Genomic DNA, 16,707 nt, shown 5'->3' on the forward strand with positions numbered 1-16,707 from the left:
ATCAGCCTGGCACATTTATTAAGCCCCTGTTGTTTGCTGGGCCATATTGCTTTCCTGCTCTGGAGAGCCCATACTCAAAGAGCCCTCTTTCAGTATCCGTGGCTGGACCACCTCTACAGTATCCCTGAAGGATGACCCTCCTTCCTCAACTGGATCACCTTCAGAGATGGAGCGCTCACTGCCTCGCCTGGGTCCGGGGAGCCAAGCTAAAGCTTTCCTGCGGAAATCCCACCGTGTGCAGAGATGACGCCTGCATTCTGACCAAGAGCATCAGGAAGAGTATGCATCTTCTTCACTTACCTTTTCTAAATGCCAGGCTCCTATTAAAGGGGGGAATGCAGGTGCAGGGTTTGGATCTCTTTCCTCTGGCTGTTTTATTTTGTCACAAGAAGTTTCCGGAACAATCTTTTAATTTTGCTGGCATACTTGATTACTTATTTATTTATTGTTAATCCTCACCTGAGGGTATCTTTTCTATTGATTTTTAGAGAGAGTGGAAGAGAGGGGGAGAAACATCGATGCGAGAGAGACACATTGATTGGTTGCCTCCTGCACGCACCCTGACCGGGGCCGGGCATCAAGCCTGCAACTGAGGTACGTACCCTTGACTAGAATTGAACTCTCAACCCTTCAGTCCAAGGACTGACACTCTACCCACTGAGCAAAACTGGCCAGGGCTGGCATACTTGATTATTATACTTTGGATTCTCTTCTCACTAATCCAATCAGGCTTTTGCCACTTCACAGAGACCACACCTGTCAAGGCCACTGGTCCAGACTGCCACATTCAGTGGTCAGCATTGCTATTGTTACTATTTTTTCATATTAATAGCATTCAAAGCAGTAGATCATTCCTGCCTTTTTAGAGCACTTTTTCCTCTTGGCTTTGGTGTCTGCTCACTCTCTTGATTTTCTTCCTATTCACCAGCCACTACTTTACAATTTCCCTTTCTCTCTGCCCTTCTCTGATTCTTTGCTATCTTCTGGCCCAGATGTGGACCAGCCAATTTCCCACTGATCCCTGGTTTCTCCTAGTTGGGATGGTGCTTAGGGACTACAGTCTGGGTGCTAGGGGTGCTCATTGTTCCTGGGTTGAACATTGTTGCTAGTCCTTTTATTGGTTAGAGCCAGGGACTTTTTTTTGGGGGGGGGAGAGGGGGGAGATATACTTGAATTTATACAGATACTTCAGTTCAGACTCAGGACTAGTAAGTTTTTACATAACATCTTCACTTTCATGCCATTTTCTTCTTTCTTCCATACCCAAATTCCTGATTCCCAAATAAACCGACATTATTATTCATTTGCTTTATTCCACAACACACAGAGAATGGTCTCAGGAAAAACAATAACAACACTACCATTAATGGTTTGTTCATGAAAACAGTTCAAGATCTTTTGTTTCTTTTTTTGTTCGTAATGTGTATCTTACTAGGCCTTTTCTGACTAATGATCTAAGTACCCTTCCAGTCATTCTTCATCACCTCATCCTATTTTTTTTTTTTGGGGGGGGGGGAGAGGGTACTAAATTTTTTGGTATTGAGTGATTAATTGACATCAGAGTCTTTCCCCACCTTCTCATCCCAGGATTCCCAGGGTCTGGCACACAATAGGTGCTCAATACATTGGGTTCAATGGGTTAATGAATAGCAAATATTTTTCTTGGGAAATGTTCCTCATTCTCATTCTCAATCTCAGTCTCCCTCAGTAGAGGGCGCTCCTTGTAGGTAGGACCATCATTCAGTCATCTCTGTACCTGCCAGGTCTCTTGGCCTGGCACTTAATAGGAGCTCATAGAGGGCAAATCTAGATTTGAGGATCCTGGAGCTTACAAAATTTGGCGGGGGCGGGGGGGGGGGCTTCTTTAGGTAAAGAATGCAGAATTACAAATATCATATTAGGTAGAAGGCCTTGGAAGGGACCCATCTAAGAGAGGGCCCCTGAAACTAAAGATTTCTTAGTTTCATGGAAAAACCATTTCTAGAGCTCATTAAATGTCTGCTGAATGAGTGGATGAGTCAAAGGTAGATTTTAAATGCCTGATTTGACTGGTTTCACTTTCAGTGGGTAGAAACACAAAGAGAAGTGCAAGAATAGGACAGAACGACCTGCCCATTTTATTCTTGCACATAATTAGGATATATTTTTTTGATCTTTCCAACTTAAGGCAGTTTCCACCTCAGGTCTGTGCCCAACGGGAAAGAAAATAATAGGCACAGTGGCATCACCGAGGCCACTCTGTGAGGCAGCTGGTGTTTCTGCCTTCCTGCTCTCCATTCCCCTCCTTTTGCTGACAGCACAGCCATTTCCTTTTGGAGAAGCATCCCCTGCCTCCCAGAGAGGGGTATGCACCCCAGGCCTGTCAAGTGAGCACGTTTCAACCCCAGCTCCAGTCACTTAATGAAGTCACTTCCATATTCTGCGTGCTGTGCACTAACTAGACGCTAGGCTAAGCATTTTACAAACGTATACATTTTATCTTCACCACAAGCCTTGGAGGGAAGTAGAATTGCTTTTCCTGTTTTACAGCTGGAAAAATGAAAGCACAGAGGGGTGAAAGCTATTGTCCAAGGTCCCCAGCAGGCAAGTGGTGGAGCAGGGATTCGAACCCAGGTAGTCTGGCTCTTGACCACCACATCGAGTTGCATCTCAATTAGTTCAGGTGAAGGAGAAGACAGCCAAGCCCCAGTGCCATGTCTTAATCCCAAGCCTCAGAACGTAGGGGAGGATTTCTCTTTCCAGAGGAACAGGCAGCGGTTCAGACAACGAAAGCTGGACGTGTCCATGGTCACCGTGTAGAGCCGGAGAAGGCTACTGCCACCTGGGGAGAGACGGGGACCTTCCTGTGGAGACCTTGAGGAGGCTGTTGACACCCCATCTCGGCTCATGCCTGAGGGTCTACCTCCAGGCTTCTCACACACATGAGCTAAGGTGTTCCCTTTATTGCTTAAGACAGTTTGAGTTGGGTTTTCCTTTTTTTTTTTTTTTTTGCGTCTGACCTCAAGACTTTTCACAGAAGGACTGGAGGAAGAATTTGGTCCTGGGAAGGAATGATGCCCCCAGGCTCTTGGGTCCCCTCTTCCTGCTAGCAGCTGGTGTATGGAGAGCATGGACAGTGGAGGCTGATGGCATGGGTTGGATTCCCAATTGAGTTACCCTGGCCAAGTGCCTTAAGCCCTCCGAAATGGAGAAAGTTGCCTTTAGGGGCGGTGGGTGTGGCTTTAATGAGATAACGTGGGCAAGAGCTCCTGGCATGTAGTATGTGCTTCACACACAAGTCCTCTGTCCTCTCCGTCTTCTCGAGCTCTTTCTTTCCTGGCTCTGTTAATCAGTCAGCGTCTTCCAGAGAAACACAACGACTAGTGCGTGTGTAAACGTTTTTTTTATAGGTAGTTAAATAAATATATGTAAGCACATGTGTATATAAGTTTATATATAAGCATATACTTAAATATGTATACTGTATTTCCATTTCTTTAAGGAATTTAAATTTCTTGGGCAGGCAAGTCAAGGGACCTCTTGCACAATGGCAGGGGCTGGCAAGCCCAAAATCTGTAGGGCAGGCCAGCAGGCTGGGAACTCAGGCAAAGCTTTTATGTTGTAGTCTTCAGGCAGAATTCCTGCTTCTCCAGGAAACCTCAGTTTTGCTGTTTAGTCCTTCAACTGATTAGCTAAGGGTAATCTCCCTTACCTAACGTCAACTGACTGTAGATGTTAGTCATATCTATACATTACCTCCACAGCAACATGTAGACCAGTGTTTGACCAAGACAACCAGGCCCCAGAGCCTGAAGCTGACGTAAAATTAACTGTTCCATTTGCTGAGGCAGTTCCTGTGGGCCTCAGTTTCCCCATTTGTGAACTGGAGACCAGTCCTGCCTTGACCTTCAAGCTTCTCTTCTATAAATGGGAAGAATGGACAGGAGGGTGCAGGGGGTGAGTGAGGACGCGCCGAGGAGCAGGATGAAGATGATTCTGGACGGAGAATCCTCGCTGTTGTGGGGCGGAAGACCCTGCCAGTTGAGGCCTCTTGTTCCCTGAATCCCTGAGTCATCTCAGGGGAGGAGAATGTAGCATCAGAGCTCGAAGGTGGCTGTTGGCATGTACCAGAGCTATTTATATGACTTCCCCGCTCTTCCACAAAGATGATTTCAGCCCCAGAAGGGAGAAGGCACAGCCCTCCTGGTGCAGCTCCGAGCAAATAGACAGGCACAGTCTCTCCTAACCCTACACAGAGGCTCCGTGCTTGCCTGGGAGGCCCCGCTGGAGGGAGGGGAGGAAGGAGAGAAGGAGGAGGAGGATGAGGAGGAGGGTGACACAGATAACGACCTGTTTTGTGGGAAAGAACACACACACAGTCACACACATTTGCAAGGTGGAGAGCAGCATTTACATCCTGGTTCTGATATTCCCTCACTGTTCTGGCTTGGGCAGGCAAGTCAAGGGAACTCTCTGACCTCAATCTCTTTATGTGTGAATGGGACGTCATAGTAATAATACCTTGTGTGCAGGGATGTGGTTAGGATGACACCAGATAAAACATGTGCAGGGCCTTTCATTTCCTACTGTGTCTGCATGGCCTGGGGACTCCTGAATTTGGTCATGTTCACTTCACGTCTCCTAGGTCCCACACGCCACTCTGAGGTCAAGTTCAGCTCTCAGTCATCCTAGGCCTTGGTGTTTATGTTTATTTTTTAAAATATGTTTTTATTGATTTTAGAGAGAGGAAGGGAGAGGGAGAGATAGAAACATCGATGATAGAGAAACATCAACTGGCTGCCTCCCACATGCCCCACACTGGGGATCGAGCCAGCAACCCGGGCATGTACCCTGACCGGGAATCAAACCGTGACCCCCGGGATCATGGGTTGACGCTCAACCACTTAGCTGCACCGGCCAGGCAGTTTATGTTTATTTTTAGGAGGGAAATGTTATGCTAAGGAAGGGAAGAACTATTAATGAACATATTATTCAATAATGGGAGATAATAAGCAGCTGCCCTAATTGTATTATGAGTCTGTCACTTGAAGTTTATACCGTGATTAAAGCTCAACGTTTAAAATATGTTAAAGTGGGAGCTCAGGTTTTCAAGTGCAGGAAACAAAAAAAGAACAATTGCCTAAAAGTGGTGAAATTAACATCCCTTCATTCTTGGCCTTCTGAAGAGCTTTCTGATTATAGATCCTTCATAGCTCACCCAGGCAGTTGAGGCCGGGGAATGAGATCATTTCCACCAAGCGATGAAATGCCTCACAGAATCATTCTTGGTATTTGAAAAGGCCAGATGGTGAGCATGGATGTTATGAATGGTTTGAAGGTCACGGAATGTGTGTACCTTTATCCCTTAGTCACCTTAGCAGTTACCTTAGTAACCCCGAGAGGCAGGCGTTATGATGCCTGTTTTTGCAAATGGGGCCACTGAGGCCCAGGGGTGATGTGACTAGTCCTAAGGGGCAGACCAGAGCAGGGAGTTGTCCCAACCATAACCCAACCTGCCTGCTGAAGACCAAATGAGCTGCGAACAGAGGCATTTTAGAGACCTGCTCTATGAAGGGCTGGGCCATAGAAATTTCTGCCTTTGAAGGGCTTTTTAAAAAATATATGTTTTTATCGATTTTTAGAGAGAGAGGAAGGGAGGGGGACAGAGAAATATAAACATCGATGAGAGAGAAACATCATTGATCAGGTGCCTCCTGCATGCTCTCTTCTGGGGATCGAGCCCGCAACCTGGGCATGTGTCCTGACTGGGAATCGAACCGCGACCTCCTGGTTCATAGGTCAACGCTCAACCACTGAGCCATGCCGGCCGGGCGAATGGCTCCTTTTTAACGGCCCTAGGGCACAGTGTGATGTGTTTAGGTCGGAGTTGCAGCTCACAGGCCAGTCACACGTGAGTTCTGAGCCCCGATTCTACCCCTCCTGTCCCTCCCTGTCTGAGCCTGTTTCCATTTGTGCGGAACAGCTAGGTTTCCCAAGGCCAGTGCCCCGTGAATGGGCCTGAGGTGCTTGGACTTGGTAAGTAGCTATGCATCATGCTGACAGTTACTTTCTTTTATGGCTAACAGTTTTGGCTTCCTAATTAGGGGAGTGATGTACAATTTTATTTTACAGTAAATCCATTTAAGCTTTTTAAGATTGTGTAGATATAAAAAGATTTGAATAGATAATAGAGATGGTAGCAGATATGACAATGACAATAATTGCAAAGGTTTATTGAGTGCTTATGAGGGGTCAGCCATGATTCTAAGCACTTTCTGTTTAGCTCATTTAATCCTCCAACCATTGAGGTTGGTTACTATTAGCCCCGCTGTACAATGGAGCAAACGGAGGGACAAAGACTTTTATTTATTTATTGAAAAAATTTCATTTTTATTTTAAAAATCGTTATAGTTGAAAGTATGACATGTGTCCTCTTTTTTTTCTGCCATTGACCTCTTCTAGCCCACTCCCCCCCCATCTCCAGGCCTTCACCGCCCCATTGTCTGTGTGCATGGGTTATGCATGTATGCAACAAGTTCATTGGATGGTCTCTTCCCACCCACCCTCCCCTGCCTTCCCGGAGGGACAGAGACTTGACTTTTTTGCAAAGTTGTGTGACTAGTAAGTGGCGGAGCTGGGATTTGAACCCAGACCCCTGACTGCAGAGTCCGTACTCCTACGTAGTTATGCATGTGGGGTACAAGTGAGTGGTGTTTGGGGAGCACTGGCCGAAGTTGTGTCTGGGTTGACCAGCTTGCTGCAGTTTGCTGGGATTTTCTTGGTTTTAAACCTGAAAGTCCTGTGTCCTGGGAACCCTTGTCACTTTGTTATGCCTCAGTCTTTTCCAATCTCTTCTGAGATCTCATCACTGTATATGCCAGTGATACGAGCTAAGTATAAGTCATCCAACAAAACATGCCAGCTACCTTCTGCACATCCCCTACTGGAGATTGAGCCAACAACCCGGCATGTGCCCTGAATGGGAATCAAGTCAGTGACCTTTCAGTGCAAGGGGATGACACCCAACCAACAGAGCCACACCAGTCAGGGCAAGGACCATGTCGTAGCTTATTGAACCAGTTTCTCCCTGATGGACGTATGGATTGTGGGGAGTAAACACACACCTCTCCTAACTGTGTAAGTAACATCCAGAAACCCTTGTCAAAAACAACAGAATAAAATGCCTGACTGCTGTATGTGTAACCAACAGTGGCACTTGCCTGACGGGTATAAACAGTGGGGTGAAAATATGCCATATTTCCATCTATGGCAGAGAACAATTGTCGTATTGGGATGTATGGAAATAGGAAATCTTGACACACCAGCATGGATCATGAGGACGAAAGAGTCCTTGCCCTGGTTGGTGTGGCTCTGTTGGTTGGGTGTCATCCCCTTGCACCGAAAGGTCACCGGCTCGATTCCCATTCAGGGCACATGCCGGGTTGTGGGCCCAATCCCCAGTAGGGGGCGTGCAGAAGGTAGCCAATCGATGTTATGCTCTCGCATCAATGTTTCTCTCTTCTCCCTTCCTCTCCCTCTAAAAATCAATAAACGATTCTTAAAAGAAAAAAGAGTCCTCATTGGTGCATCTGAAATAACAGAAATAAAGATGATGATGATGATGATGATGATGATGATGACGATGATGATGATGGCTGCTCTGTTTCTGGCATTCACCCTGTTCCAACATAGCGCCAGGCACTGTGTTATGTGCATCACCTTAATGAACTCACGCAGCCCCTGTGGATAATACCATCACTATCATCTCCGTGTTACAGACGAGGAAACAGAGGCACAGAAAGGCTTTCAAAATTGCCACGCTCACGCAGCTAGGAAGCGATGAAGTGAAGCCTTTATCCAGGGCAGGAGCTCTCAGCTTGGGAGAAGACAGTCCCTGGCATTGGTCTGGTGGGTGAAATTGTGCCCATTCTTCTTCGTGACTGTGGAGTATCCCATAGCATGGCTGTGTCGTGGCTTATTGAACCAGTTTCTCCCTGATGGATGTGCAGGTGTTCCCATGGTTTCCTGTTACAAATAATTCTGAAGCGTACATGCATGTGGCTATCTGCTAGTGCACACTGTTGAATATTTTTCCAGGATGGTGTGGTGGGCAGGATCCTAAAGGCAACCCCAAGATTCCAGCCCCCCGGTTATTCCAATCTAGGTATTTCCGGGAAGGGATGCTGCAGAGGTAAAGTTCCAAGCCAGTTGACCTCAGATACCAAGTTTATCCAGGTGATTGTCTGATCACATGAGCCCTTGAAAAACGGAGTTTTCTCTGGCTGGGAGCAGAGGAAGCCAGAAAGATTTGAAGCAAAAGAAGGAGCAGCTCGCTGCTGTTGGCTTGAAGATGGAGAGTCTACGCGAAGAGGAACTCGAGTGACCTTTAGGAGCTGAGAGTGCCTCTCGATCGGAGACTTCAGCCCTGAGCTGCAAGGACCCGAATTCTGCCCGTACCAGGAACGAGCACGGAAGAGGACCTGAGGTCCCTGAGAACGCAGGGGTTGGCACCGGATTTCAGTCTGAGCGGGGACTCCACCCTGGGTGAACTTCTCACCTGAGGAACTGTAGGCTAATAAGTGGGAGTTGCGTTCATTGGCAATTCATTTCACAGCAACAGAAAACGAATACAGATGGTTTCTGAAAGGCAGAATCAATAGTTATCTGCACTTAAAACCTGGGTCATTCAGCAAATACGTGTTGCCCACCTTCGCCAGGTCCACTCCAGGCTTTGGAGACTCAGCAGGCAACAATGCAATCACACATCTGAGCCTTTTGAAGCTGACATTCTGTGGGGGTGTCTTTTGCGGGGGGAGGCAGATAATAAAAGCAACATATGAAGAGCTATAGAGCTTTGTGGGTGCTATGGAAAAAGAGAAGGCAGGGAAGAGGGACAGAGTGAGTGAGAGAGAGGGACAATGTGTATGTATGTATGTGTGATTAATGAGTGACTAGGAACACACGTGGCATGTGACTAAAGACTTAAAGGGCATGAGCCATATAGAAGAGCATTCCAGGTAAAGGACACAGCAAGTGCCAAGGCCCTGAGGCAGGGACATACCTGGTGAGTTCAAGAAGATTCTAGGGCAGAGTGAGGAGGGGGAGAGTAGTAGGAACTGAGATCAGAAAAGTAATGGCATCGCAGATCCTGCAAAGACCATAAAATAGTGTCAATTATACTCTACTCCACCAAGTTTGCAGAATCCCTCTGTCAACCCTTCCACCCTGGCCAATACCTGTTAAGATCAAATACAACATGTTTATCTATTGGATGGATGAATAATGGTGCCTCCTTTTTCTAACTGGCATTTCTGGATCTTGGGTGAAGTTGGAATCTTTCCCGATCTCGATTGCCCATGCTTACTTCCTTCCCTCCCCCAGGATCTAACCCCCATATGTTACAAAGAAGAAAGCTTGATATTTCTGTATGGACCTCACAGGACATGGGATACAGACAGGAAGTCCCAGGCTTTTTATTCCATTGAGTGTGGACACATCCATACTCTGTAAATTCCCTCCTTCCCTCTCCCACCGACGAGCCCTAATCAGAATGCAGTGAGTGAAACTGATGCTGTATAGGAATAACCTTGAGTCTACTTGAACACCCATTTGCAACATTTAGCACTTTTTAAAGTTAGCAATAGATTACTTGGCAATACAGCTCACAACTGCTTGCAACACAGCATATCTTGGTTGATTATTGCTGGCAGAGCATGGACAGTGTGCGTGTGTGTGTCTTGAATGAGAAAGAGCAGACCTCCATTGCCCGTCTCCCTCAGAGCCGTGAGGTTACTTATCAGGTACAAGCTACTTCGGCCCATCTTATGCACCGGCCTCTGGTGACTCTGCAGCCTTGGAGTTGACTCTAGCTTAGGTGTCCTTAGGCCTTCCCCTTTCCCGCCAGCTGGGTCACCTTCCCGGGAGATCTTCCCAGAGGGCTTTCTTGGACTGGGGCCCCAGATGGCCATTGCCAGCTGCTTAGTACCTTGGGAGCCTGGTCATGGCCACGTGAAGACAGAAGCAGAGACCAGGGTGATGTTTCTATGAGCCAAGGAAAAGCAGGATCGCCAGCAAACCAGCAGAAGCTAGGAGAGAGGCCTAGAGCAGACTTCTCAGAGCCCTCAGGAGGAACCAGCCCTACTGACACCTTGATCTTGGACTTCTGGCCTCCAGAAGAGAGGACAATAGATTTCTGTTGTTTGAACCACTCAGTTGGTGGTACTTTGTTATGGCAGCTCCAGGACACCAATACACAGACAAATGCAAGTGGTTTGGGAGAGTGGAGTATGGAGTTTGGGGTCGGGGTATCTCAAGGACATAAATCAAGAGGTAAGGGTCCTGCATTAGGTTTAAAACTTCAACTGCCCCGACATAGGAAGGGAGAGTTATGGAGTGGGGGCCTTGGATTTAAAATCTGGCTCTACTGTGTGATCTTGGGCTGGTTACCTAACTACTCAGAGCCCCAGAGCAACTGTATTTCCGAAAAAGCACCATGTTATCCACCGAGAATTTATTCCTGAGGCCCATCTTATAACATAAAATCCTATAAGTGATCAGGAACATCAAATAGAGCTGCGCTGTTTTTATAGACATCTGTTGAGGTTGTAAAGCGAGGCACTTATTACAGAGGCTACAAGGTGATTGTTTCCTTAGGGGCACCTTTTCTTCCATGGGCTGGGCTGCCCGAGGCATTAAAACACAGGAACCTAAGAAACACGGACAGACAGCGCTGCCTTCTTTTCCTGGTGACTCAGCCTGTGGCCGCAAAGTCACCCTGCATTCTGTCTTCAAGGTGTCCTCGGAACTGCATTCAAAATGAGGGTCTCCTGTCTGGAGGGTACCAATGTCATTTTGAACTTTTGGATGGCACAAAAATTTGTGAATGGCGAGGGCTGGGGTAGCACAGTTTCCATGGTGATGTGAGAAGCCAGTGCCAGCACCAAGGGTGGCAAACACGTAGGTGGTTTTAAATGTAGGGTCTTATTTGAAGGGAGAATGGCCTTAAACTGTTTCGGAGGAGAATGGACCCTAAAGTGTATGAGGTTGTCATTCCAGGTCATCTGAGCTGGGATTCCTTTGACCACAGCAGTTTATGTAATGAGTCCTGATGTGTGTATGTGTGTGCGTGTATGTGTTCATGTGCCTGTGTGTCTCTGTGTGTATATATGTGCTTCTACATTTCCCTGAGTGTATGGGTATGTGTATTTGCATAGGTGTGTGTATCTATGTGTGTATGCATGTGTATCTGTGTGTGTACGTGTGCCTGTGTGTCTCTGTGTGTATATATGTACTTCTACATGTCTCTGAGTGTATGGGTATGTGTATTTGCATAGATGTGTGTATGTATTTATGTGTATATGTCTCTGTGTGCAGATGTGTGTGTATATCTCTGTATGTATATCTCTGTATGTATGTGTACTATATATATGTACATAGAAAGCCCTAAATGAGTTGTGTGTGCTAAAGTATGCACATGCTCATGTATCTGGGTGCCTATGCGTGCATCTCTCTGCATGCATATTAGTGTGCATGTATATGGGCCTTTGTGTGTTTATGCATGTGTATCTGTTTATGTATGCATGTTTCATATGTGTTACGTGTGGTTATACAAAATGTTATAGGTTGTATGTGTGCACCTCTGTATGTGCACACACGCATCAGTGTCTTTGTATACATGTGTGTTTATATATGTGACCATGTGTATGTGTAAATATGTGTATATATACGTGCCTATGTGTCTCTGTGTTTGCATATGTATGTCTGTGTGTCTGTGTGTGTGTCTCTGTGTGCATGTGCTGTTATTCCCCACTCCCGCACCCTAGGCAGACATCACTAGTCAATTATAGCAAGACTCACACTCCTGTTCAGGGCTTCTCCCACTGCTGACTGTGAACTGGGCTTGGCTGCAAGAGGAAACCAGTGTGCCTTCCCAGGTCTCCAGCATCAAGGTCAAGCTGCTCAGACCGACATTCGAGGCTTTTCAGAGCCTGTCTCTTTATTTTCTGTCTCAGTCAGTTCCCTGAGCTCCAACAGGCTCATTCCTCACTGAGCTTTTGAACAGGTTTCTTCTCAGCTAACAGGGTCATTACGCATATGGTTTCTGGAATTAACCTCCATGGGGTCAGTTCCTGATCTGATTTGGGAAGCTTTGAGTAAATCATTTAACAACATAGCCTCACTTTTTTTATTTGCAATTTGCAGATGATAATAATAATATCTACTTCACAGAGTTGATGTGAGGGCAAAACAAGATCATTCACGTAAGGTCTCTAGTACACAGAAAGCCCTAAATGAGTTGTGTGTGCTAAAGTGATATTGTAACATCTGGTTGGCATCTGTTTCTCTATTGAACATCTGTCCACTGATTCCACTATCCATCCACTTCCTGTAGGCCCCTGGCTTCCCCCTTTCCCTTTAAGTCATCTCTTCTCACGATCTGTCCTTTCCTGTCTTAGCCTCTCACAGGGCCACCATGTTGCCAACCTCAGGGAGGCAACATTCACCTGCCTTGCTGGAGCTATGCTGGAGGGGCCCCCACCATAGAACACAAGGGGACAGGTGGCCCCTCATTGTGTGCCACTGGTGGTCCTGTTTCCATGGACTTCCAGTCACACAAGGGGACAAACCTTGCCGTATCCAGGAGACCGAATGCTCCTGAAGGCCAAGGTCTAGCCTTAGTCACCACTGCATGCCCAGCACCCCACACAGTGCCTGGCACATACTAGATGCTCAATTAATGTGGGCGGAATGCATGGAACAGGGAAGGGCTGAGATCCCACCCGGTCTTTCTCTCGCAGGGATGAGGTCAGCATTGGTGGTCAGTGATGGGGTAAAATGTTGAGAACCACATGGAGGATTCATGGGGTCAAGTGGAAATAGAGTTGAGCAGAAAACTTCAGGCCCAATCCCGTTCCCTCAACCTCTGTCCAGGAGGCCTCTGAACAGCTCGCCCGCTGCCTAATAGCTTCCTTTAGTGCCCTCTGTGGCCAGCCACCAGCGGGACAGTTTTCCCGGCCTTGGCAGTATTGCTGCTTTGGACTGGGGGCTGTCCTGTGCACCGTAGGATGTGTAACAGCATCCCTGGCCTCCACTCACTAGATGCCAGTAGCCGGCCCCCGACCCCCACCCCGCCGCCAAGTTGTGACAACCCCAAAACACCTCTAGACATGGTCGAATAGTCCCAGGAAGACAGCATGACCCCAGCTAAGATCTACTGGGTCCTGACTCCCTGGAGCAGCTGTGCCCTCAGGTCCTGGCTGGGTGATAGCCGCCTGGCACGGAGTAAAAGCTGGGAAAGGCGAGTCTGTCATTCCATTTATATAGTAAATCAATAATTTAGGGTTTTGAGACTTGGCATGGGGGCAGCAGGGATTCTTCCGATGACCGACCCAAATCTTAAGGCATGAACTTGGACCTTGGGGGACAAAGGCGAAGGCTGGAAGCTCTCAGCTAATGTAATATTTTCCCTTTCTGGTGTCTGGTGAGTAGTGACTGGGTTACGTTGGGAGGGGGAGGAAACGTGGTCACCTGGGAGATTTCTGGGATTTTGGAGATTGTGCAATGTGGCCAAGCCTCCCTCTTTTGGATCAGGTTGACACTCAGGACAGCGGCTTGTCACCTGGTCAGGAAAGCCTCCCAGAGCTTCTCTTCCCCCCTACCCTCCCCTGATTGACTCAGCTCCATGGACCCCACTTGGGCCAGACCCTCCAGGAAGGCTTCTCTGACACCCACCCTCTCAAGCTGGGTTGGGGTTCCTCCAAGACCCCGCCCCCATGCTTACCCCATCACAGTCCTCAATGCATCGAGTTCTGCTTGGTGACTTGTCAGTCTCTGCCTCACGGCCATGGCCTCTGGTTCTTGTCCAACTCTGAACTCCCAGTGCCTACACATGGGCCCGCCACATAGTAGGTGGTCATCTCTTCACTCAGTGCATTTTGCTGATCACCTACCTGTGCCAGGCACAGTGGTGCTCAAACAAGACTCAGCCCCTGGCTCATGGCACTACGTCTCCTGGGGAAGCCAGACACAAAGTTACATCATTTCCAGCCACAGAAGCAGCCACAAAGGGTGTCAGAGCACAGACAGAGTGGGGTCATCGAGCCCAGTGATCAGGCTTGAGCTGCGTGTCCTGTAGGGTGACCAATCATTTCAGTTCTTCCAGAACCGAGGGGTTTTTTGAGCTGGAGAACATTCAGGCGAAAACCGGGAAAGTTCTGGGCAAATTGGAACGGGCAGGTTATTTTAGCGCTGGCACCAGCCTAGGAGAGGTACAGTATATTACACAATTGAATCCTCAGAACAACCCTGTACAGTCAGTACCAGTGTTAAACCCCATGCGACAGGCCAGAACCAGGTCCTAAGAGTGTAGGGACGAGTTAGGGGCAGGGCTGGGTGGGAAGCCCGGACTCTGGGGCTCTGATTGATTTGCTGTATTGATTCCCCGGGGCTAAATGAAGGCGATGCCCATTTTTATGGTACAATGAGCCATCAGGTTCTTTCGTGTGTGTGTGTGTGTGTGTGTGTGTGTGTATAGTCTTGAGCCTATATCCATCCATCCCCTGGAATCTGTGGGAGACTCTGGGTGTCTAAGTGGCTCCCAGGCCAGGCAATAGAACCTCTGGGTTGAAGCATATCAGATTTTTATTTGGATCCTCACTTCATTTTGTGAAGTAAAACCTACCTGTTTTACCATAGAGGAAACGGAGACCCAGAGAGGTTGAGTGACTGGCCCAAGGTCACACAGTGAGGAACTCACGACTTTCAGCTCCTGATCCGTTGCTGTTTTGGGTTCTGGGTTAATATACAAACTCTAACATCCAAATCATGGCTCTGCTAGTGACCAGCTCTATGACCTCGGCCAAGGCATTAACTTTTCCAAGCCTCAATTTCCTCATCTGCCAAATGGATGTAACTCTAGGCTTCCTCTTAGGGTTATCTGGAGGCATCAATGACACGGTCCATGTAAAGAAGGCTCTTAGCAGGACATGCTAAAGCTCCCAGGGCACAGTGGCTGCTGCCTTTAAATCCCCCAAATACATATTCCTTTGCAGGGCCCAGTGCTGAAGCTAGAAGCCAAGGGATCTATGATCTTACACCCTCATGGCCAGAACCAGTCTCCAGGTTCTCCAGGTTCTGAGGAGATGCCCAACTTCTGGGAACTGCACATCCCTCCTGCCTCCTGGGAGCCCGAATTCCAAATGCAGCTAAAATTGGCCCTCGAACAGCTTTCACAGAGCACGTTGCAGCTTTTTTTGGGTCTGGAGAGCCAGTTTCCATAATGAAAGTGGCACAGAAGGAGAGACCCAGCTAAAAACAGCCACCGCCCAGACTGATGTTAACAGGATGCAGCCTCCCCTGTCATTTGGGGACTGTGGACGCTTCGACTTCCGCAGCAGCTTTCCCCCTCACCACTAGGTGGCAGCATGGCAACGCGCGGCGGGGACCGCGCCCCAGGACCGCAACAAAGAGCCACTTGTGAAAATGATGCCCATAAAATACGCACCAGCCACAAAATTCCCCACTAAATTATTTCCCTTTTATTTGGGGGCAGTTATTTGCATTGCAGGAGCTCCGCGGAAGCATCTCTTCTCAGGGATGGCTTAGTGCCTCGGAAGCAAAGCTAAAAAATGGTCTGAGCACCGTGGTGTCCCTGCAGCAGGCGTGTTCCCCCACCCGACTGGACTTAGGGCGCCATTAGGCTTTGGGTCCAATGTCATAGCTGAAGTTTTGAACTTTCCAGGGGAGGTAGCGTAGATGGGGTGGAAATGCACCAATCTGAGGCTCATGGTTCTGCCCTAGGTGGCCCGTTGCTTCCCTGTCTGGGCTTAGGCACGGAGTTTTGGCTCTGGCGTGCGGCTGCCTTGTTCTCAGGTCGCTAAATCGTCTGGGGAACAGGGCACTCGTGGAGCCCTCCTCCTGGGCCACAGTGAGGGATAGATGAGCCACAGACGTGGATTTCTTATAGCACTGCCTGCCGCACAAGGACTCCAGTGCCAGCTGCGTCCTCAGTGTGTCCTGGGCCAGGTATGTAGCAGCCCCCCAACAAGCGGTAACTCACGGGGCCTCACTGCCCTTGGCTGGGGGTGGCAGGAATGATCTTCAAGGCGGAGCTCCTCAAAGGGCCGGCAGCATCCGTAACACCTGCGCTTGTCAGAAACTAGAATCTTCCTTCACAGCATCTCTGAGGATTTCGTGGCGCATTGAAGTTTTGAGGAGCGCAGCTACCAGGCGCCTTTCAGCCCCTGAGACCTGGGGTTTAACCCATGCCTGTGTGAGCTCCAGAAGGAGAGACCCAGCTAAATAGCTACCAGAGAGCATCCCCCAGGCAGGGCCTGCATTTTAGCCCTTTCGCCTGCTTTTCTCCAGCTGCCTGGGCACTCAGGTGTGATGGGAATGGGGGGAGGGGGTCCGGAAGGGGGGGTGATGCTGCACGCTACACACTTCCCTCAGCTCCCACATGTGGATCCCCTGTCTCTGGCCACAGCATCCTCCCCATCACCCCAGTGACCAGAAACAGACTTTGTCTGAGATTCTCTCTGGCCCTCCCTACCCTGAGCCCCATGGATCCGGCCACCAAAATGTCTTGCACACGCCAGGCCTCCTCTGCAGCCCTCACTCTCGTTCTCCGTCGTCCAGCTCTCTTGGGAACCATGCCCACATCTCCTAACTGTCCCCCCTGTCCGCATCTCCTGATCTCCCCCGCACCCCTACACACGTCTGCCCAATTCT

Source organism: Cnephaeus nilssonii (genome assembly GCF_951640355.1).
Source record: "Cnephaeus nilssonii genome assembly, chromosome: 2".
NCBI classification, from domain to species: Eukaryota; Metazoa; Chordata; class Mammalia; order Chiroptera; family Vespertilionidae; genus Cnephaeus; species Cnephaeus nilssonii.